The sequence below is a fragment of the Loxodonta africana genome, chromosome 4 (assembly GCF_030014295.1).
Source record: "Loxodonta africana isolate mLoxAfr1 chromosome 4, mLoxAfr1.hap2, whole genome shotgun sequence".
Taxonomy (NCBI): domain Eukaryota; kingdom Metazoa; phylum Chordata; class Mammalia; order Proboscidea; family Elephantidae; genus Loxodonta; species Loxodonta africana.
In genome coordinates this window covers 97078051-97102878 of record NC_087345.1, presented here as the reverse complement: position 1 = coordinate 97102878, position 24828 = coordinate 97078051, and positions in this window count along the sequence as shown.

Below are 24828 nucleotides of genomic sequence, written 5' to 3'. Positions count from 1 at the left end.
TCCAGAAAGATCTCATAGAGAATATGATGCAATCAGAGATTTGAACAAAGAGGGTTTGGTGATTGAAGCGCAATGGGTTTTTCTTTCTACATGGCCTTCCTGACCATGGGTTAAGGAGCCTTGATAGGGCAGTGGTTAAAGTACTTGGCTGCTAAACAAAAAAGGTCAGCAGTTCGAACCCACCAGTCACTCTGAGGGAGAATGATATGGCAGTCTGTTTCCTTAAGGATTTACAGCCTTGGAAACCCTACGGCACTGTTCTACTCTGTCCTATAGGGTTGCTAATGAGTCGGAATCAACTTGATGACAGTGGGTGGGTGGAACCTTGGGTTTATAATTCTGCCAAAAATAATTGGTTGGGCTACAGCTGCCCCCGTGATTGGTCTATTTTACATTCCTTGCAGGGACTGGCCATTTCACTGTATAAATGGCATGCGTAAAACCACCCAATAAGAATTAAGTGACCTTGCAGGGATTGGTTAGTTTGTGGCCCAGCTGGGAGGGCCATGCCTTGAAACTGATAAGGCAGTTTATATAAGTAGCCAACCAGATAAAGGCTTAAAGAGAGGCAATGAGAGAGAGAGGGAACCTCCTAAAAGAGCTGTAATAAAGGTCAAGAGCTGTAACACTGAAGACCGTGCAAGACAGCCTGAGATGCCGGCAGCAGTATGAGCAGTGGGAACCACGGGACCAGCAGATGGCTGCAGTGGTGCTTGCCAGCCCACAGAGAGAGAAAGATAGCTGAGCACTTTCAGGAAAGAGGCTTGCTGGCAGAGCAGTGTGCCTCAGGGCAGTAGTCTGTGGAGCCAAAAGAGTAGCAACACTTGCCTGAGCAGGGCAGAGGCCCAGCCAGGCCGAGCAACAGAGGCAATGCCCAGCAAGACCCAAGAGCTAAGAGAAGGGCCACCAACTGGCAGAGCCAAGAAGTAGCTGAGAGCTGTCTTGGTTGGAAACTGCCCTGATTGGCAAAGTTGATCCTTATCCCAAGTTGTAACCTGTTACTTCCCTAATAAACTATACAACTTTGAGTGTGGTCTGTGAGTTCTATGTGGCCATTGCAATGAATTATCAAATCCAGCAAAGAAGTAGAGATTGCTGCAGGGAGGGGGGAGGATCGGCTCTTGTCAGAAATGGTGAAAAAGTTGGGGAGTGGAGGTGTGTCTGACCTCCACCTCATAGGAACGAGCTTTGCGCTGATCCTGATTCTCTTCCCTCCTTGGAATCTAGACAAGTACTGACACTAGATTACAGCGATTATGTTCAGAAAAAAGAGAAGTTACTGATTGTGAGTAGGGAAGTAAGCAGTTTAGCCTGCCTCAAACTATTGGGTCAAAGAAGGTGTTTCTTCTCCACAAATAAGCTGATTTTTGTGCTGATACAGTGTGCTGACTTTCGCCTTCGATGAACTTGAACTCTGTATTGCAAAAAAAAAAAAATATGTATATGATTTTTAAAAGAAAAATGTGATGGGACACACATTTTGCAAATTTTACTATGATTCTGCATACTACAATCCCACTTCATTTCCTAGCACTCCTTGCTGTTTTTCTCACATTTGGTGAGCAGCATTAACTTCCTCGGGGATGAGAAAATTCAGGCAAAAGCCAAGGCTTTTGAGTTTCAGATGATTTGTGTTTTGAATTATGTAAACCTAAGACCTGAATAAATTTAGGGCACAAGACAAAAGATTTGGAAGAATACATGATGAGGTAAGAGGCTTCCGGTGTGGGGGATATATGGCAGGAGCAACAAGAAGGCAATTGTAGGAGAGAGGTTCTAGGCTGGGCCCTGTGCTCTAATTCCTTTCACCTGGCCTGAGCCCAGATATGGGGGAGGGGAAGTTGAGATAAATGGCAATTACAGAAGCTCCAGGCAGAGGCTATCTGTGCATCCCTCTCCTAGGCGGAGCCTAGACTTTACCTAGGCCAGTCTGAGAGGGGAGCAGAAGAAAAGTCTGTGTCAGGTGTCTAAGTAAAAGCACCCAAGACAGTCTGAAAATGCTTCTCAGGTGCCATACATGGATTGAAGGTGCCCAGTGACCTGCACGGACCCATTACAAGGCTCAATGGGAACGAGGACATCAGCCTGAATGCATGAGTGGATGGTGGCCAATGCCAAGACAAGTAACCCTCAGCTGCCAACACGGCAACAGCCAAAGGCCAACCAGGGAAAGGCTGAGTTGTTTGAAATCAAGCTTTAGTTTGGTTATAAAAGAAAAAATGAATGGGTTATTTCTATACAGTTAAACAAGTGGACTCAAAATTTTACCCATTTCAGAAATAGTAACATACTGGGGTTACGTGTTAGGTGCCAGATGAGCAGTGCACGCCGTAAATGCTACAGACATATGGATTGGGAAAGCATGGTTACCCCTCTCCCTGACACACACACACACAAACACACATGCACACGCACACCTCCTTTCAGGGGTATTTTTCTTTGCATAACATTGATTTCATCTCCTCATTTAAACAAACCCGCACAATAGGGACTTTACTGCATCACTTTCCGAGCACAATTTCATCTTTCAACATCCTTGAATTGCTGAGCCCTTTAAATTATGCAGGTTTATTCCAGTGTCCCTTAGTGCCTCCACAGGTAGTCTTTGGTGTCAATTTTTTTTTTTCATGGTAATAAGAAAACAACTCTAGATGTGTGTAACACAGTAGCCAAGGTGTACTCAAGGGGTGTAATTAGCACTTGCTGTGTTAGAAAGAAAAGGCAAGGTATAATACAGTACCGCTTTCCTGAAAGAAAACAGAAAGAAACCAGGGGGAAAAATGCTTCAAAATTGTCTTTCTTCTTGAGGTACACTGAAGTGGTATTTACTGTGGTTCTGTTAATTATGGAATAAAACAGGGGGTGACTTAGCATATGTCAGGCATCCACTCTCTTACTGAGGAAGTAAAATAGGTTGCCTGTGGGTTGTTAATGTCGTTTACAGAGACCAGTACCACAGAGAATTTCAAAACTAGTCAGGTGCAAGGTAATGATGACAACTGATACTATTAACAGTGCTTACTTTTTTTTTTTTTAAATAAATAAATGTGGGTGTGTGTGAAGAAGTATTACAGACTTCTGGGCTTTGTTGTAGCTTCACCCACTCCTTCTCCAGGAGCGGTTGAATAACTGGCTTTTTGCCTTCATAATAAATGATTCCAAACTCTTTCTGTTGTTTTGCTTTTTCTCTTAGAACTACGTATTTTAAAGCCCTAGGACTCATACTCAGAGTGTTTCTAATTTTGCCTGACTTGTGGCACTTTTCTGTCACTTGTACCCTATTGGATTTAATTAACCATTCCCGAACACTAGCTATTTTAAAACATAATTATCTATTAGATGAAAAAATAGTTTTGTTGATCAGGAGTTGAAAAATACCACCAAAATGCATGTCGTGGGTCATCTTGAGCTCAAAAGCTCAAGTGTTTTTTTAAATCTCACACACATTTTAACAATTTTATTAAAGTCCAAGGAATTGGAGAATGTGGAGTGAATTTCAGGATCAAAATGATTTTATTTGATTGAAATTACTTATTAATTCATTGCAGCTGTGTAAAGGATCCGGGCATTTTCTTTGCATCTTAATAATACAGTGAAAGCATAAAACAGGATGGATTAGGACTTAATGCTCTAAATATTGAAAGACATGCCATTTGGGTTTAAATCGCTTCAAAGTTGGAGATGGTTCTAATGATGGGAGCCAGATTTATCTTGGTTTTTAAGACATCTCCAGAATTAAAGATGGAACCACAGAGGCCATAGATAAAGGTTGAGAACAAGGTTAGATAAATGTAAGAAGTCTGTTCAGACTGCCTTGGGCTAAAAGGTGAAGGCTTAAGTAACTTTAAAGATGATGCTATCACAATGTCACAAGAAAAATAACCTATAACAAAATAGTTCTAAGATTCGTTACAGCCTATACCAGCCACACCACATACTCTAACACTTAGACAAGTTGCATAATGTAATAAAGGATGGAAACAGCAAAAGCAAATGAAAAAATGTTATGGAAAAATAATAAGTGCCAATACACCAAGCCCCACCCATAATATTAATGTAATGTATCATTTCTTTGTCATTTTAGGAACAACTTATTAACGTTTTTGGTTCCTCAGCCTCTTGGCCCCTTGGTCCCTTGGGCCTCTTGGGCCTCTTGGGAGGGCCTGGCCTCTACCCTGCTCAGGCAAGTGTTATAAAGTGCTTCAGCTCTACTGCTAATGCCCAGTGGCACCTCACTCCACCAGTAAGCCTCGGCCTGAAGGCGCTCAGCTCTCTCGCTCCATGGGTCAGCAAGCTTAGCTCCGCTGACAGGTGCCTGGAGGCACCCCACTTCACCAGGAAGCCTCCTACCCGGAGACACTTAGCTCTCTTGCTCCATACATCATCTCCTGCACCATTTTGAGCAGGTCTTCTGGTGAGAATTTTAATTCTTACTGTCAGATATCTTGAATTTAAAAATCAAGCTGAACTGGAAATGACACTGCCCAATCTTAACTCTATGATAATAGTAATCTAAATCATACTAAAGGTTAATGGAAAAAAAGTCAACATTTCAAAATCCTTGGTGAACTCTCCTGGCACAAGAAAATTTCCAGTTGTAAGAGAGAAGTCCTAGGCCTGGGCCCTGTGAAAGCATTAAACTAAGGTACTATTTTTTTTATTGATTCTAAGATTTATTTTCTCCCCCACATTCAAATATCTCTGAAATTGGGATGTGTCTTACAATCAATAGTGTCTTACAATTATAATTGACAGCTTTATTTCCTAGTAGGACATAAAACAATAATGCATCTTAAAATTGATAGTGTCTTTGTGTTTTGTTGTGTGCCATTGAGTTGAATATGACTCACCGTGTCCCTATAGGACAGAGTAGAGCTGTCTCACAGGGTGTCCAAGGCTGGAATCTGTATGGAAGCTAACTGCCACATCTTTCTCCAGCAAAGTGGCTAAGGGGTTCCAACCACTGACCTTTCAGTTAGCATGAAGTACTTAACTACTACACGACCAGGGCTCCTTTGATAGTGCCTTAGATTCTATGAAATATGGTAGTTTTCAGTCATACCAAAATTAGAGAAGGAAAAACCATCCCATAACTGTCTCAGAGTTGACAGTATTCACCTAGATGATCTAGAGTTAACTGGCTTTCTAGAGCTACACTCTCCATCATGGTAGCCACTAGCTACATATGGTCATTTAAATTTAAATTGATTAAAATTAAATATCAGTTCCTTAGTTGCACCAGCCAAATTTCAAGTGCTGAATAGCCACACGTGGCTATTGGCAACAACATTGGACAAAACAAAACCAATTGCCCCTGAGTCAATTCCAACTCATGGAGACCCCATGTGTGTCAGAGAAGTGTATTCCATAGGGTTTACTGGCTGATTTTTTGGAAATAGATTGCCAGGCCTTTCTTTGCCAGGAGTCTCTGGGTAGATTGGAACTACCAACCTTTTGGCTGGCAGCTGAATGCTTAACTGTTTACACCACATATTGGACAGTGTGGGCTTCAGAACATCTTCGTCATTGCAGAAAGTTCTACAGAAAAAATGCCCATCATGAGTGCTGACTTAATTTCATAAATCCTTTAGATTTGAGCAACAGTAAAGAAAACCTTTTGCAGTCAAGTCGATTCCAACTTGTAGCAACCCTATAGGACAGAGTAGAACTGCACCATAGGGTTTCCAAAGAGCAGCTGGTAGATTCGAACTGCTGACATTTTGGTTTGCAGCTGTAGCTCGCCATAGCTCTTAACCACTGTGCAACCAGGGTTCCAACAGTAAATAAAGGCCATAGAAATTCGGTATCTACTGCAAGGGCAGCAGTATGGTATAGCTAATTCAAGCATGAGCTTTGAAATCAGACTTAACTTTGAGTCCTGGATGTTGAACTTACTTGTGAGTGTGGCTAGGGACAGGTTTCTTGGCCTCTCTAAAACTCAGTTTTTCATCTCTAAAATAAGGGATAACTATTGTAACTTATTTCATGTGGCTATTTAAAGAAGATAAGTGTTAACAACAGTGAACATAGTAAGCGCCCAAAAATACTAGTTCTCATGATTAGTCTTTTACAATTTTAATGACTACTTTGTGGTCGAGTTGCAGCACGATGGTGTCTGATAAGTGCTAACGTAGATTCACAATTAGGATGGTCTGGGAACAAAGAGAAGGTAACTTAGTCAGCCTGGGAAGGCAGGGAACATTTACTAGAAGGGGTGATATATGAACTGCACCTTGAAGGATGACTAGGAGTTCATTGGCCTGAAAAGGAAAAGATTGGAGTTTCAGCCACATATGGCATCTCAGAAGAGTTCTTGAGAGAACTCTTGGCAGTAGGAGAAAAGGATGTGATTCGGTACGGGCTGAAGAATAGAGATTATCAGGAAAGCTTACTGAAGCCAAATTTTGAAGGGCCCGAGTGCCAGGCTAAAGATTTTATCTAAATAGTGGCAAGACTTGAGGTAAGGAGCCTATTGCAATAGTACTGGTGGGAGCTGAGCAAGACCTTGACAAAGTTGGAGAGGAGTTGTCTACACTGGTTGTCTCCAATTTATCTCATCCTATTTGCCCTTAAGCCCACTCTACCATGTCACCAAAACCACTCTTGTTAGGATCACCAATGTCCTCCATGTTGCTACGCCCAGTGAACAATCTCAGTCCTCATCCTACTTGGCCCAATAGCTTCTTCTGACACAGCTGATCACTCTTTTCTCTTTGAAACACTTTCTTCACTTGGCTTTCAAAAGATCACACACTCCTGGTTTTTCTTCTACTTCATTGGCTGCTCGTTCTAAGTCTCCTTTGCTTAGTTTCTCCTCAACAACCCAACACTTAACATTGGGGGCCTCAGGGTTCAGTCCTTTGGGCCTGTAGACTTTGTTTTGACCCCCTTGATGAGTTCTTTCAGTCTCGTGGCTTTAAATGCACACCATATGCTGATCAAATTTTTATCTCTACCCTGAACTCCAGATCTATTTATCCAGTGGCCCACTCATCATCTTTACTTGGATATCTAAACGACATCTCCTAATTAAGGTATTCAAATCAGAATTCTTGGTCTTTTTCGTAAGCCGCCTTCTCCAGCAGTCTTCCTCATCTGAGTTGATGGTAGCTCCATCTTCCAGCTGCTTAGGTCAAAAACTTCGGAGTCATCTTTGACTCCTCTCTTTCAAATATTCCACATTCAATCTGCCAGCATATCCTGTTGACTTCACCTTCAAAATACCTCCACTTATCATCTCAACTGCTACCTGTCACCCTGGTCTTAGCAACTACCCTTTCTTGCAAAAGCCTCCCAACTGGTCTGCTTCTATCCTAACCCCTTACACTACCTTTCCCCTTAACCACATCTAGTCTATTCTCAAAATAACAGCCAGAACAATCCTATTTTAAATAAAAGTCAGATCAGGTCATTCTATTCAAAATCTTCCAGTGGCTTTCCATCTCAAAATAAAAGTCAGAGACATTAAAATTGCCTACATGTCCTTACACAATCTGCCCCATCCCCTTTCTTCTCTAACCTCATCTCTCTACTCATCACTCTACTCTTTTTCATTTCTTGAACCTGATAAATGTTCTTCCACCTCAGGGCCTTTGCACTTACTGTTCTCGCTGTCCAAAATGCTTATCTTCCCCTTTTCTGCCCCCAGATATCTGCATGGCTTACCTTCTCTAAGTGTTTAGTCAAATGTCACTTTCTCAGTGACTACCTATTTAAAACTGAATATCACTCACCAAAACATTCCCTATCTTACCTACTTAATTTTTCTCCACAGCATTTAGACACTATCTAAGATACTATATATTTTACTCATTTATTTGGTTTATTATCTGCCCCCCGCCCCCAGAATGTAAACTCCACAAGGGCAGGGGTCTTTGCTTTTGTTCACTGCTGTGTCCCACAAAACATAGTGTATTACCTGACACATAAGTTCTCAGTAAATATTTGTGAAACAAATTAATGTACATGTTTGCTTCTTTTGTGGGGGCTGAGATGGAGCAGGAGAGAAGTTGTTCATTATTTATTCCATAAACATTTAGTGAGCATCTTCCATATGCTGGTACTGTGCTAGATGCTAAAGATTCAAATGACTTCATCAGTTGTTTGTGGAGTGTTGCCAGCAACCAAGGCAGGGAATCCCAGAAAAGGATCACGGTTGCTGGGGATACATATTGACTTCCTGTGAGACAGTCAAGTGTACATTCCAGTCATGAGCTAGAACTGATTTCAAAATCTACATTTATCTACCATGCAGAAGCCAGAGAGAAGGTTACAGGACCTCCTGAAGCTCTAAACGCCAGTGCACACCTGGGCAGTAATACCATCCTTTGTGTTGTCTTCAACTACAAAGGATAAAGTAAACATTCATAATACTTGCCTCTTAGCATTAATTGACCTCATATGGGGAAAACCCTCAGCGTCCCAGATAAAAGGTGCTACAGAACTACAAAGCAAATCTTGCTGATTCAAAGGGAAGGCCGGTGCCCTGACTCACTAGTGCCCTGAATTACCATGGCCCTTACCAGTGGCATCTTGGTATCTGTCTCCATGTCCCTCTCTAAGAGTTGATCCAGCCCCTCCCTAATCTCCCAGTGAGATCTAAAACTCCCTCAGAAAGGGAACCAAATATACTTAATAAAGAGTAAGAATTTGATATAACTATGAACCTCAGGGGAGGGAAACCACTTCAAATACATTAGTCAATAGAAGAAAGTACTTTTGTACAAAAAAAAAGAAAATTGGAATATTTCCAATAATGGAAGATTTCAAACAAGGAATGTGGGGGAGGGCAAGGAAGTTGGCTTTTTACCATTCTGGTGGGCATCGTAGCTAAGGAAGTGAATAGTTTGCACAGAGAACTAAGAGTAGCTTGTCAACGGATGACTTACCTATTTTAAGAAAGAATTATTTGCAAGGAGCAAATAAAAAAGAAGCAAATGTGTTGGATTGTCCATGCTGACAAAGAATGTGACTTTGAGGATATGTTTCCCAAACCTTGAATGCTATTTGCATCAGGGAAGCTTTTGTTGCAGGAGGTGGGGTTCACTGAGGGTGGCTGTATGGGAGGAGAAGGTGTCTAAATTCTGGAACCTTTTGTTAAATCTTGTTTTCCTTGTCTAAATCTTTTGGTTCCTGTGTCTGTGACAGTATTCATAACTCGAGCCCAGTGTGCCAACAAACCCCATATGTTTTGGTTCTCTTCGTATCTTCTAAGCCAAGATAAGGTTGAAATGAGTGTATTGCAAGAGATTTGTGATAGAACACACACACACACACAAAGAGCAGCTGAGGGTGGGGACAGTGTCTTCTTTATTTTCTTCATGGCATCCAACACAAGACTTACACAAAATAAGCACTCAATAAAAGTTTCTTAATTAAACGACCATGTCCTTAAAACAAAAAAGAGGGGAGTGCTCTGTGGGAAAGGCCTGTATTGAGATTGAGGGAGAGGTTGCTATATAAATATTGAGGGAGAGGTTGCTACGGGTTCGATAAAAACTATCTCTAGGCATGTTTAGAAAGAAGCCATTTTCTCCCCCACTCTGCTTTTCATTCATTTATTCATCTAACAAACTTTCAATAAATATATAAATTTGAGTGGTTACCATCTGCCAGGCATTGCTTTGGGTGCTGAGGACATAAAGATGAATAAGACAAAGTTCTGATACTCACAGAACTGCCAGTGTTGTGTGGGAGAAAGATTTATTGTAATAATATTTAATACCAGGCACTATGATAAGTGCTTTTACAAGTATTATTTCATTTAATCCAACTCTTCTCAAATGTTAACGTGCATGCAAATCATCTGGGGGTGTTGTTAAAATGCAGATTCTGATTTCGCAGTTCTGGAGTGAGGCCTGAGATTCTGCATTTCTAAAAAGCTCCTAGGTGAGGCCTATGTGGATGATTCTAAAACCATGCTTTGAGTTACAAGGACTGAAGCATTCCAGCAACTCCATGTGACGGAAACTATCTTTACCCCCAGTAAGGACAGGGAAGCTAAGGCTTGATGAGATTACACAATTTGCCTGCAGTCATAAATCTAGTAAATGCCAGAAACAGGGTGCAAATACAAATCTGTTAACCACTACTCCCCATAGTGCATCTCAAGACAACTGGTAGAATGGATTATGCCACAGGGAGAGCTACTCATTGTACACAGGGATAAAAGAGGGTGAGGGTCAGAGAAGACCTCCCAAAGAAGGCGAAATACATACTGGGACTTAAGGGTGAGTCATGTAGTCTGGCATGGTGTTTCTCCACCTATTTTTCAGTATCACCCTCCCTCCCCACCACCCACCTGATATGTTTCTAGACATGTTCTTCCTAATCCCACCATCCCCAAAATTTTAATGCCACAGATATATTGTATATCTGTTTATGTACTATGGCTCTCTGGAGGGTCACGAGACATTGTAATATCTAAGACTTTTTTCAGAAGCCAACTTTTGTCTCGTTGGGGGTTACTACTGCCCCAGTTGAGAATACCAATCTAACACAATACTTTGCGAATACCTTGTGAGACACATCATTGATTTCACAGAATTACAAGTGCTGAGTTGAAAGTAACTTAAAGGCCATTTACTCTCCTACGTGAACCTTGACAAGTGATTGTCCATCCTTCGCTTGGACACTTACAGGGATGGGGGACTCACTGTCTCACATGGAAGCCTCATCCATATTGGAGGGCTGTTTATTAGAAAACTTTTCGTATTTTGAGCCCAGATCTGGCATTTCAAATTTTTCACGCACTCTTTTGAGTTCTACCCTTTGGAGGTAATCAAAGTACAGGGTTAGGTGCAGCGGAGGGTAGAGATATGTAGAACATTTGGTTCTGCTTCTAGTGATGGGACAGAAATTGTCTGTGTTTGTGAGTGTTAAGGAAGTTCTTGGTGATCCACCCATTTCAAACCTTACGTTTCTAAACTGTGTATCGCTAATAATACAGTGTAACGTTTCTTTAGCTTTTGGAAGAGGCTATGATTCATCTTAGTGTCAACTAAAATTTCTCAGTATTGGTGTTTTTAAAGGGGCGAAAGTGGTGCAACAGAAAACAATGTAATAGGAATAAGAAGATCAGTGCATTACAAGAAATAGAGGGCTATGTTTTTTATTTAAAATAACATAGGTAATCAATTGCAGAACTAAAGTAATAGTATAACTACAAAACACGGATGGAGGAAAAGGGAAGGATGAGATGGGTGATAGTGTAAGTGAGTTAAACCCTCATCCTTTGTATTGGGGAGTCAATAGATTTGTCTAAAAGTGGTAAATTAAGGAACAGAGAGACAAACGTGATATTTTGGTTTATAGAAACAGCTATGAAAGTCTAAAAACAGAAGCAGAGGGGTAGGAAAAAGGGCAGGTGGATGGTTCTTTGTTTTTCTTCATAAGTTATTCTATACCATCTAACTGTTAACCAAGTACATATGTACATTCACAAAAATTAAAACAAACAAACAAAAAAGAAATACAAAACAGTAGCGCTGTATCACTAACCACCTGCCCCTCTTAAATAAGTCACCTAATCCTGGATTTAGATTTCTCATCTGTAAAACGGTCTATTTTTTTCTAGGAGCCTTGGTGGCACAATGGGTAAAGTGTTCAGCTGCTAATGGAAAGGTCAACAGTTCAAACACACCAGCAGCTCCATGGGAGAAAAGATCCGGCATCTGCTCCCATAAAGATTACAGCACAGGAAACCCTATGGGGGTAGTTCTGCTCTGTACTATAGGGTCGCTATGAGTTCGGAATCGACTCGACAGCACACAACAACAACAAGAAAATGGTCTAAGCCAGGTTTTTGTTTTTCGAATAAGATACTATACAGAATTCCAATATATTAAAAAGGTTTTTAATGGAGCTGCTCTGATTAATGGGCAGGGGGTGGGTATCTGGAGCACAACACACCCTGCCTCTCCCTTGTCCCTTCTCCTTACCTCCTCACCCTCACCCCCACCACAGCTGCCCTGAGACACTGCATCAGAGAATTCCAAGATTTAGTTTGAAAACCATTAGCCTACATCATTGATTTTCAATAGTGGTCATAACCCATAAATTTAGTGGCTTAAAGTCACTACAGTATTTTTAGAATAGACCCCTGGTGCCATAATGGTTAAGAACTACAGCTAAAAAGTCAGCAGTTTGAATCCACCAGGCGCTCCTTGGAAACTCTATGGGGCAGTTCTACTCTGTCCCGTAGGGTCACTATGAGTCGGAATCGACTCGATGGCAATGGGTTCAGGTTTTTTTGGTTTAGAATAGAATTGGGATAGAACAGAATTTTTAAAAATCAGAATGCAATCCATTGTCTTGTATTGTTTTGTATAGCTTTGGTTCCACTGTGGTGTGTGTGTGTGTACTGAATGAAAATGGAAAACATTTCTCTTGCTTTGGGCCACAATGAAAGCTCTAAGTAACCCCCCCCCCCCAGCCCCCATAACATTCTCTGAGTCTGTGACTTCTCTATAGCATCTACCTTCTCTCAGGACACAGACAGACATAGTCCAGGTTGTAATAGAGTTTGTACCTTCTGCTAAAAAGTTTCCATATTTCCACTGTTGTTGATTGCCATCGAATTGATTTTGACTCACAGTAGCCCCAAGTGACAGAGTAGAACTGCCCCCTAGGTCTTTCTCCCACAGAGTAGCTGGGCAGGTTCAGACCACCAACATTTCAGTTAGCAGCCAAATGCTTAACCACTGTGCCACTAGTGCTCCTATATTTCTACTAGACATCCCAACAAGAGGATACCAGCATGCTGGGATCTTGGGAGGAGGAATAAAAGAGGGCATAGTGTGAAAATCCCTCCAGGAGATTCTGATACACACCTCTCCCTCCTCTCCCCCCACCCCCAACTCTGATCCACTGGACCAAAGTAGAAGCGAGCTGTGACACAAATAAATGGTAAAATGCATTTGATAGGAACCTACAATTAACCTACAATTACTAAGTTTCAGTTGTTGAAAAGGATGGCTAGTTGTTCTTCTTAACTGAAGTTTTATGTAGCAGAATCTCAAGCTGCTAAGGTATGTCCTAGATAGATTTCATTTTTGTGAATGCCAAAAAATATGATGTTGTGTAGAGGGCACTGGTGCTTCAGGGGTAGAATTCTCACCTTCCGTGAAGGAGATTCTGTTTGATTCCCTGCCAATGCACCTCAGGGGCAGCCACTACCCATCTGTCAGTGAAGATGTGCGTGTTGCTATAATGCTGAACAGATTTCAGAACTTCCAAACTAAGATGGGCTAGCAAGAAAGGCCTAGCAAACTACTTCCAGAAAATCAGCCCATGAAAACCCTGTGGATCACAACCATCCTACCTGCAACTGATCATGAGGGTGGCACAGGACCGGACAGCATTTTGTTCTGTTGTGCGTGGGGTCACCATGAGGGGATGACTTGAAGGCAACCAACATCAACAGCACATTTCTTTACTGCAAGCTCAAGAAGGCACTATGTTCTCATAAGTGAACATGAAGGAAAACTAGAATGGATACCATAGGGGGATGGGTTAATTTGGGTCCTAAGGCCCCCGGGGGTTCTATTGATTGGCCTCATTAACCCTTGAAACCAGACAAAATTCTTTATGGATGTACATATGTGCGTGTTTTCCTGAGTGAAGGTCTGTTGCTTTCAGCTTCTCCAAGGAATGTGAATCTAAGAAAGGTTAAAAACCACTGGGTTGAAGGATCACATTCACTCTGAGTTCAGTAGGCACCACTGTCTCCAGATGTTAACAAATGTGATTTTACCTTAATCAATAGAAGGCTTTGTTTTTCCTCTTTGGAAAGGCCCTGACAAAGCCTGCACGTCTGCCATCACTGAGGGCTACTAAATCCAGAACAGACATCCTGAGACGACACACGGCCAGCGCGGGGAGACCTCGGCATTAGTTCCACCTGCTCCCAACCGGCACTGAGCCCCGAAATGGCACCTAGTAAAACACTGCCCACAGATCACCGACGGAGGCACAGTAGGGGCAGCAGGGCACAGAGAGAGAACAACAGAGCCACCTTTATGATTTAGGGTTCTTTGTGGAGCGTTTCACAAGGTGAGGATATATAAAGGTTATACTAAGTATAAACCTTCCCCCAGTTAAGGAAGTATCAAAAGTACATTTATTTTATTTCTCATATCTTACAGTAGTGCTGAGACGAAAATGCTTCCACGGTGCAAAGCTGAAACAGCAGATTTTACTACTAAAAACCCCTAGTACCTCCAAATGTGTACTCTCCAGAGTACGGTCAGAGATTTTATTCCACCTCAAAACATCAGGTAAAAACACCTTTCTGTCCCCTACTTGGAAGGACGTTCAATATACAACCTCTTAGGGCCAGAAAAGACACAACATGCTTTCAAGAAACACAGAATTCAAAGGAAGAGAGGCCATAAACAACTATTTGATTGTGACACCTGAAAGGTCTGTGCCGTGTTGTCTATTTTTTAAAGCGTTTAATACAAAATTGCATCTAACACAGAATAGAGCTTTGGAATAATGAAGATTTGAACCCTGGCTCTACAGCATCCCAGCTTACTCAGCCTCTCTGATTTCACTTTCTTCATCTGTAAAATAAAATAATGATATGTATCTCTTGGACAAGTACAGACGGAATGCTCCCTAGAAGCGAGGCTGGCGAGGTTTCGTCTCACGTACTATGGACGTGTTATCAGGAGGGACCAGTCCCTGGAGAAGGATATCACGCTTGGTAAAGAAGGGCTCAAGCATCCTCAAGGGAGGCCATTAGCAACAATTAGATCATGATGCCTTAAAGATCTGCACCATGTTTTCTAGTTTGTTTTTTTAAAAGCATTTAATACAAAATTGCATCTAACACAGAATAGAGCTTTGGAATAATGAAGATTTGAACTCTGGCTCTACAGCAGGACCGGGCAGTGTTTTATTCTGCTGTATATAGAGTCACTATGAGTCAGCATCAACTCTATTGCTTTGTGTAGGCACTGTAAAGATTTTTAAAAAACCAAAAGGTATAATGCTTCGAGCAAGTGTAGCCACTCAAAAAATGTTGGTTCCTTGCTCCCACTTCTCGTCCCACCTCCCTCCTTACAGCAGGCTTTGAAATTCCATTTCTGGGAAAGACAAACCAGTGATCCTCCAGAAAAACAGCAGAGAGAACACAGACTTTGGGGGCCCAATACCCCTCTGGGACATCCTTTTTTTTTTTTTTAGTGTTATACAGTGTATACAGGAGCCTCTTGGTAATTATTTCAAACTCACTGCCATGCTCGAGGCAAAATAGGCTGGCAAGAGGACTCAGGCATGGCCCATACACTATGCCCAAAGTCAGCATGGTACTAGGAACTGGCCAGGCTTACACAAGAGGTATGGTCAGACTGGAAAAGCTTGAGGTCTGATGGCCTCAGTTAGGCAAATGGCTGGTCAAACCAAAACCCAAACCCACTGTAGCGACCCTATAGTGACCCTACAGGATAGAGTAGAACTGCCTATAGGGTTTCCGAGGCTGTAAATCTTTACAGAAGCAGACTGCCACATCTTTCTCCCATGTTGCTGCTGGTGGGTTCAAACAGCTGAACTTTTGGGTAACAGCTGAGCACTGTAACCACTGCACCACCAGGGCTCCTTCAAGTGGTTGGCACAGGAGCCATAATAGTCTAGTCCCTATACTGCCTGACTCACAGACTTGAAATTCAGGGGGTCAGATCAGCAGATTCTAACATCTGCGAGATCTCTTCAAGGGCAACAGAGACCCATCCTAAGATGAGGGTTCAAGGATAGCTGCAGATTCTAGGGATGGCTTGGGTCCTCCTTGGGGCACTACGCTCACAGAAGCCTAGTTCTCTAAGCATGAGGCAGGGTGGTGCAGAATCTGGACAAAAAAAGAGGCCTGTTGGGTCAGGAGTGCTACAGAGTTTGTAGAGTGAAACACAAATCAGGCAGTGTCCCTCAGAGTGCGTCAGGACACAGGGCAGAACCCGGTGGTCATTGCTGGAGGGTCACATCTCGTTCTGCACAACAGAGGCCATACTACACCCCTCTTCAAATGAGAGGGGCAAGAAGAGCAACTGGGAAGCTTAATCCCTCCTCTTTCAGCCTGCAGAGGGAGTGAGAACTGGCCTGGAGAGGGGCAGGGATGCAGACTAGAAGGAGCAGCCTCTCCTCCAGAGTACATTTTCTCCCATGAATCATTGCAAAATCTTTTTATTATAAAGTCATCTGTGGCCTTGAAGTCTGCTGAAACTGTAATGAGAAGATATTAGAATAAACAGTAGGGAACACACATCAAAACATCAGCCAACAGCCAACAGCCGCCCTGACACCCAGACACTTGGCCCAGACCCTGCCTCAAGCCCAGGCCCTGTCCTTGGAATCTGACTGCATCTCCAGCTGATGTGTGGCCTAGGTCCCGGTAGACCAAATACCCCAAGTACTACAAATCAGTTCCAGCTTTCCAAAACAGCATCGGTTACTCTATCCCAGACGCATATCCCCAAATTGGTGAATGTCAGGACAGTCACCTCTGGAATTGTAGAGAGGAAACCAGGATGGTCAAATTTGGTTATTTGGGGTTTGAGCCTATTTCCCTCACTGAAAATTTTAATAAGATTTAGTTAATCCCAAGGGCTTGAATCTCACCTCCTCTTATCAGAAACCCTCGTGGTGTAGTGGTTAAGTGCTACAGCTGCTAACCAAGTAGCTGGCAATTCAAATCTGCCAGGCACTCCTTGGAAACTCTATGGGGCAGTTCTACTCTGTCCTATAGGATCACTATGAGGCGGAATCGACTTGACAGTAGTGGGTTTGGTTTTTTGGTCTTTTATTTCTTCTACCCACCACCTGATGGGGGCACCAGTGAGTCAAGCTTCAGGCTGGATTAGTCTACCTAAACAGCTGGAATTTCCCCATTTGTCCACATATTAATATACAGTGCTTTCTTTTGAAGAGAAAACTAAAACAATTAGAGCATGAGTTTAAGATGACTGAATTTTATTTATTAATTAAAATTTTTTTCTGTCCAAAAGTGTTACAGAAAGAAAAATCCCACATATTTAACACACCAACTATTCGCAGCATTTTCTTTTTCTCTACTGTGCTTGCCAAGGTAGAGGTCCACGTTTTACAAAGGACTCTACCTGTTTTTGTGAGAGGTAGACCACAGCATGGGACCTGGGATCAGAAGCTGGGCTATGAATCCCAATCTGCCCCTGTCTAGCTGTACAGCCTTTAACAAGTTGTTTTACCACTCGTGTCTTGGTTATCTCCCTTGTAAAATGGGGAAGAGAATGCGTTTTCTGCCTCCTTCACAAAATTGCTGTAAAGACCAAATGAACTAATGCATGTTGAAAACATTTTGTATACTCTAAATCATAATCTAGATGATGACCCACATACTTGTCGTTTTAACACTAACATAGACTTCTGTCATACTGATGTCATCATGGTTTGTGAATTAGTTTCCTATTGTTGCTGTAACAAATTACTACAAACTTAGTGACTTACAGCAACACAAATTTATTAACTTAAGTTTCAGAGGTCGAAAGTCCAAAATGGGTATCGCTGGAGTAAAATCAGGGTACTGGTAGGCTGGTTCCTTCTGGAGACTCTAGGAGAGAATCTGTCTTCTTGCCTGTTTTAGCTTGAAGAGGCCACTCATATTTCTTAGCTCCTGGCCCTGTTTCTCCATCGTCACAGCCAAGCAACCTTAGGCTTAGTCCCTCTCACACTGCTGTCTCTCTGATTCTCTCTTTTCTGTCTCCCTCTTCCACTTATAAAGGCCCTTGTGATTACACTGGGCCTATTCAGATAATCTAGGATAATCTCATCTCAAGGTCAGCTGATTTGTAACTTTATTCCACCTGCAACCTTAATTCCCTTTTGCTGTCCAATCTAACCTATTCTCAAATTCCAGGAATTAGGACATTTTGGGGGAGCCATTATTATGCCTACAACAGTTTGTTTACTCATTCCCCAAACTAAATTTGGATTTAAAAAATATGGCACAAATCATTATATCTGCTTTCCCTGATGGGTTTGAAGTTTACTAATAAAAAACAGAATAGCCAAATTTGCAGATCTACTCCAAAGTACTCATTCCTATTTTAAAAAGAAAAGCTTTAGAAAATTTTAAAGTACAGTAAAAAAAATTTTTTAAAGAAAAAAATCATCCACAATCTAAATACTCATAACCCACCCAGTGCCACTGAGTCAATTCCAACTCATAGAGACCCTAAAGGACAGCGTAGAACTGCCCCATAGAGTTTCCAAGGAGCACCTGGTGGATTCAAACTGCCGACCCTTTGGTTAGCAGCCGTAGCACTTAACCACTATGTCACCAGGGTTTCCAAAATACTCATAGCAACTATTATTATATTTTGGCCTATTTTCCTCAAGTCATTTTTTGTAGATTTTTTTATATAATAGACACAATAGTATAGTATATACAAATTTTTATCCTGTTTAACATAATTACATCAACACTTCAAATTTACTAACTTTTTGTTAACATAAGTTTTAATGGTTGTAATTTCATTGTTGAATAGCTTGTTTTCAATTTTTAGCTATTAAAATGACTTGAATACAGTTCATCATTCATATTTATTTGCATTTCTAGTTATTTCTTTAGGTGAGAGTCCCAAGATTTATGGGTCAAAGGGAATGAATACATTCAAAGTAGTCGATTCATACTGTGAAATCACTTTCTTCAAATAATAGTCCGAATTTTACTCCTCGGAAGGCCTATCTCAGTACACCCCGGTCAGCATTAGGTATTCTCATTCTTCTAATTCTTTGCTAATTTTCAGTTGAAGAAGGACATCTCATCTCATTGTTTGCATATACAGCTCCTTGAATTACATAAGGGGCATTCTTTCATATGTTTATCCAGCACTTCTATTTCCCCTTTTGTGAATTGTCTGCATATGAAGGACATTCATTCTTTCATCCAAACCTGGTTATGCTTGTAGAGGTTAAATGCAGTTATTGTTGTTAGGTGAAGGCAAGTGAGTTCTGACTCACAGAGACCCCTATGTACAACAGGACAAAACCTTGCCTGATTCCATGCCATCCTCACAATCGTTGCTATATTTGAGCCCATCATTGCAGCCACTGTGTCAATCCATCTCATTGAGGGTCTTCTTCTTTTTCACTGACTCTCTTCTTTTTTTTTTTTTTTTTCTTTACCAAGCATGATATCCTTCTCCAGGGATTGGTCCCACCTGATGTCCGAAGTATGTGAGATGAAATCTCACTATCCTCACTTCTGAGGAGCATTCTGGCTGTCCTTCTTCCAAGACAAATTTGTTCATTCTTCTGACACTCCATGGTATGTATATTCAATATTCTTTGCCAACACCACAATTCAATGTCATCAATTCTCCTTTGGCCTTCCTTATTCACTGCCCAGGCTTCACATGCATATGAGGCAACTGAAAATATCATGGCTTGGGTCAGGTGCACCTTAGTCCTCAAAATAACATCTTTGTTTTTTAACACTTTAAAGAGGTCTTTTACAGCAGATTTGCCCAGTGCAATATGGTGTTTGATTTCTTGACTGTTATTTCCACGGGTGATGATTGCGGATCCAAGTAAAATGAAATCCTTGACAACTTCAATTTTTCTCTGTCATGATGTCGCTTATTGGCCCATTTTGTTAGAATTTTTGTTTTCTTTACGTTAAGTTGTAATCTATACTGAAGACTATATAGTCTTTGATCTTCATCAGTAAGTGCTTCGAGTCCTCTTTGCTTTCAGCAAGCAAGGTTGTGTCATCTGCATATTGCTAATTAGTCTTTCTCCAATTCTGATGTTGCATTCTCCTTCATATAGTCCAGCTTCTCGAATTATTTGCTCAGCACACAGATTGAATAATTACTTTGAAAGGCTACAACCCTGATGCACACTTTTCCTGATTTTAAACCATGCAGTATTCCTTTTTTCTGTTTGAATGACTGCCTCTTGGTCTACGTACAGGTTTAAAGGCAGTAATGTTCAATTATTTCAACAGTAACTTAGAAATTATTTGTCTATTTTTACTCAGCTTGAAGATTCTTAGCCATTGTCAGATTCTCCAAGGACTATTATTGCCAGGTTACCTTGAAACAGGCTTTCTTTATCTGTTCCAAGCTGCTCTGTGGGTTTCTGAGATGTTTCCTTTGTCAGCTCAGTTGTCAGGTCGGGCCTTCAACTGACAAACCTTCCAACAGATCCAGACGTTTTTCTCCTACCTCTGCCTTCCCCCCTTGACATAATCTTCCTGTGCTCCTTCCAGCACTTCCCTACTACCTGCTCTAGTTAAATTTCTTCAGAGACTCTTTCAATATCTTGCCAGAGTGGGTAAGAGATAGCTGACTAGCTGTACCAGGTAGAAGAAAGAAAACCAGTTACCATTAAGTCCACAAGGACTCATGGCAACCCCATGTGCGTCAGAGTAGAACTGTGTTCCATGGGGTTTTCAATGGTGGATTTTTTTAAGTAGAGTGCCAGGCCTTTCTTCTGAGGTACCTCTGAGTGGATTCCAACTGCCAGCCTCTCGGTAAGCAGCTATTGGCAGTTCACTGTACCACCCACAGACTCCATAAGAAGGGACTTGAAGTCTAATTACTTCTTTGGCAAACCTTCACAGATCCTCCAGTTTCAGCCCCACCCTCCTCTGTTTCCATGGTTCTTGCTACCTTCCAGTTCTGAGGTTTGCCCTGATTCTGTGGTGTGAGCGGCCCATTTCTTGTGGTTATCTCCCTTTGTAAAATTTAGGTTCCAGCTGCCCCTCTTCTGCTAAATCAGTTACAAGTTTCCCACCTATTTCTCACCCTCTAAAATTTTTATCCAGACCTCTCATCTGCTCCTGTCACTTCTCCTGTTAATCCGTAGGCTTATACATTTTTTAATTCCCTCACTGACATTTTGCTGGGGCTTGGAGAGCATGTGTCTCAGTCCACCGGGTTTTTCTTCTGTCTTCTCTCTCCCTTTCCTGGATAACATGTTCCTTCTCCCCTCTGGTTGTCCTCATAAATACTCCCCCTCTCCTCTTTTTGACTTCTAAAGCATTCTTTCTCTCTCTTCTTCATCCGAGATACCCAGCACAATATCTTAATTAAGTTTAGGCTTTTACAAAAAATGAAAAGTACCCTTGACTTTCAGCTGCTTTTGTTATCATCCTGTTCCATCTTACTCCTGCCTACCTTCCAACAATCCCAAAGATAAGAAAACCCTGTGGGCCAGGCTGCCCATTTAAAGCAGGGAAGATAAAAATGTTGGGAGATGAGTAAACATAAGTTTATGTTTAAAAACACATATGCTGCCCACATTCTTTACACAATAAAACGTACAGAGCACCTGGTTGGACTACAATGGTAGGCTTAATCTAGACTCTTAATGCCAGCATTACAAAAAGGTCTCACTCATTTCACTTACCCTAGAAGATGGCTGTTTTTATATGGCAGGGTTGAGATATGGCATCTTTATAAGAAAACCCTCCAGTTATAACTCACAGGTGATTTGTTCAGATCATAGTCAAGAAACGTCAAAAATACCCGAACTCCACTTTCCAGACTGCATGCCACTTAAAAGCATTCCAGTCTCACAATTGTGCTGGCCTCTATTATAAACCATTACTGGTTTTTCCAAACAGCTAATCCTGATTATTGTGTTTAAGGGTTGGAAATGGGGGCAAAGAAGCAAGACTATAACACCTAGCTTTATATTTTAGATAATTTAACCTCAAAAAGAGGTACTTGAACTGTTTCTTGCATTAATGGCCGACATCAAATCAGAGGCATCTCGGCTTTCTCAGAGGCTTCTAGTCCCCTTGTTAACACCAATGACAATAACGCTGCTCTGCTTGCTTCAGAGATAAATTTAAGCTTGGCAGTTTTCATTCCAACATTAAAACCACCTTGTGAGGCGTGAAGTCTAATTGAAGACTAAACCAAAATAGTTCCCAAATATTCTAAACATTCACTTTAAAGAACAACGAAAATTTGAAGTTAAGGTGCAAAATTAGTTCTTCTGACCCTGATTACCCATAGTTAGACCAAACTTCACAGAATAAGGGCACAGTCCTCCACAAGACTATGCTCACTTCAGATACCAGCCCTAAGTCCAAGAGTTTCCAGGCTATCTGCACCTCTGACCAACTGGCTACAAAGTCTGGGGTTCCCACTACCCTTCAGGACACCAGCTACAAGCTCAGGGGGTCCTCAAGACACTCACATTTCTGACCAACTAGCTACAAATTCTGGGGTTCCCACTACACTTCAGGTTGATAATTCACTAGAAGGACTCATAGAACTCAGGAAAGCACTATACTCAATGATTATGATTTTAATATAGCAATTAGAACTAGTCAAAAGAAGAGACACATAAAGTGATGTCTGAGAGGGTCCTAAACACAGAAGTTTCCATGTCTTTTGCCTGTAAAGTCATGATGTGCCACCCTCAGTCACCCTCCGATACATGGATGTATTATCAATCAGGGAACACACTTAAGCGGCCCTGTCCAGAGTTTTTATTGGGATTTCATTATGTAGACACGGTTGATGGTATTATTAGCCACATGATTGAATTCAATCTTTCACACCCCACATGCTCCTCTCCCACCCCTAGCCAGAAAGCTGGACTTTCTGGCATGGGCAGCCCCCATCTTAAGTCACCTTGTTAACATAAACTATCAGGTGTGGTCCTGAGCCCTCCATGAATAACAAAGACTCTCCAGTCTCTTGGGAAATTCTAATGGTTTAGAGGCTGCCTCCCAGGTACCAAGGACAAAGGCCAAGTTCTTGGGGGTAAAGTTAATTCCTGACCCCACACAGGGTCATATAAATCATTACAAAAGAAAAACCAGCAAACACAAAAAACAAGATACAAGGCTCCTTGGGGGATAGAGTCAAATTAATCAAGGGGGAAAATTCTAAACCCTGTGCATGTGTTAGAGAGTCACATAATCTCTATACGATTACCCACAACATGAGTCCCAATCGCAAAACATAAGATTTTTCTGTGCTCTTGTAACTTGATGCTTTCTCAATCTACACGATTAATGTCTTTTTGGTCAATTTTCAAAATTTAAGGGTGTGCATTCAAGAGGGAAAGAGAAGGAATTTGTTACTATCACCAATACAGACAATAGGGACTTCATATCATCATCATTTCTAAAGCCTGTTCACAACTACTTACTTAAAAGAAGCTTGACTGTATTAATGTACTGGATTGTGGTAAAATATGTATAACGAAAAGTTTGACGTTTTAGCCATTTTTAGGTATAGGATTCAGTGACATTAGTTACATTTACCATGCTGTGCTGCCCCCACCACTACTCATTTCCAAACATTTACATTACCCCAAACAGAAATTCAGCACCTCTTTAGCAATCCCTCCTCCATCCTAAAAATCCTAGCCTCTGGTAAACCCGTTGCCAGGGATTCGATTCTAACTTACAGCGACCCTATGGGGCAGCTCTACTCTGTCCTATAGGGTCACTATGAGTTGGAACTGACTTGATGGCAATGGGTTTGTTTTTTGTTTTGTTTTGTTTTTTATGGAAGCAGATTACCACATCTTTCTCCCATGGAGCAGCTGGTATATTCGAACCGCTGACCTTTTGGTTAGCAGCCGAGTGCTTAACCACTGTGCCACCAAAGCTCCTTCCAGTCCCTCATAACCACTAATAAACTTTTATCTTTATGCATTTGTCTATTCTAGGTATTTCGTGTAAGTGAAATCATATAATATTTGTCTCTTTGTGTTGACTATTTTAAATTACCTCCTTCACAATCCCATTTACAAGTAGTAAAAATAAATCTCACTAGCATCTGAGTATCTCCCCATGGCTTCACCTGTTTGCTCTGATACAGACTTATCTTCTTCCAGCTGCATCTCAAAAGCTGATCCCAAACTATTCCTCGCAGAATGGGATACAAGTTTAAAAGTCGGTGTTATTTTCACATCTTCTCTCTTTAAAAATTTATAAAATATATATGCTAGAGCTGATGGATATCAAGCTGCTTCTTAGGACTTTATTTGAATGGAAAGATGTAAAAGTACACGATCTCTAAAGTTCTTCTAAGCTGAGAAATAGAATGTGTCTATGATATCACTGACCATGAAAAGATTTAAGTGGAATTTGTATGTATGTCTTTCCTATCCATCAGAATTATTTGACATCTCACCTTCAATGTTAGACTCCCTAATGGATTTAGTCTCTATAGTTCTACTCTTTCCTACGGGGTCGCTATGAGTCAGAATTGACTCGATGGCAACGGGTTTTTTTTTTTTTTTTTTTTTAGGGCAATATGATTGGTTAGGTGTAGGACTTGGAGCTGAGTTTTTCGGTGATGCTCCATCACAGTGTTATACCTCAGTGGAACGATGGTAGCTCCATTATTTAACAATTAATGATGATTTTTATTAACCTGTCTCTTGAGAAAAACAAGCTGCTGGCCAGGTTTATACAACCAGTAGTAGGAACCGTTGATCTGAAGTTTGTCAATCTGCAACACAATAGTGGTGCCTACCCACCGCCTTCCAAAACACACATCGAGAGAAAAAAGGAAGAGAGGAAAAGAAATTTCCATTTTGCTTTTACTTCTAAAGACATTGTCGGCTTTAGGAGAGTAAGTGATGGCAGTTGGAGGAAGGGCCAGTTATGCACTAAGATATGCCCTTACTTCAGAGCAAGGCCGGTGATAATTCCCTTTCCTGTAGGCAGGAATGATACTCAGTGCAGATTAAGTGCACGCACACAGTACTCTCCATAATAGGGTAGGGGAAGGAATCTTCTCTAGGGTGAGGAAAAAAAGCTAATTTTCTCATTGTCAATTTATCTCTATTTGGGGGATTTCCAGGGATTAGATGGTG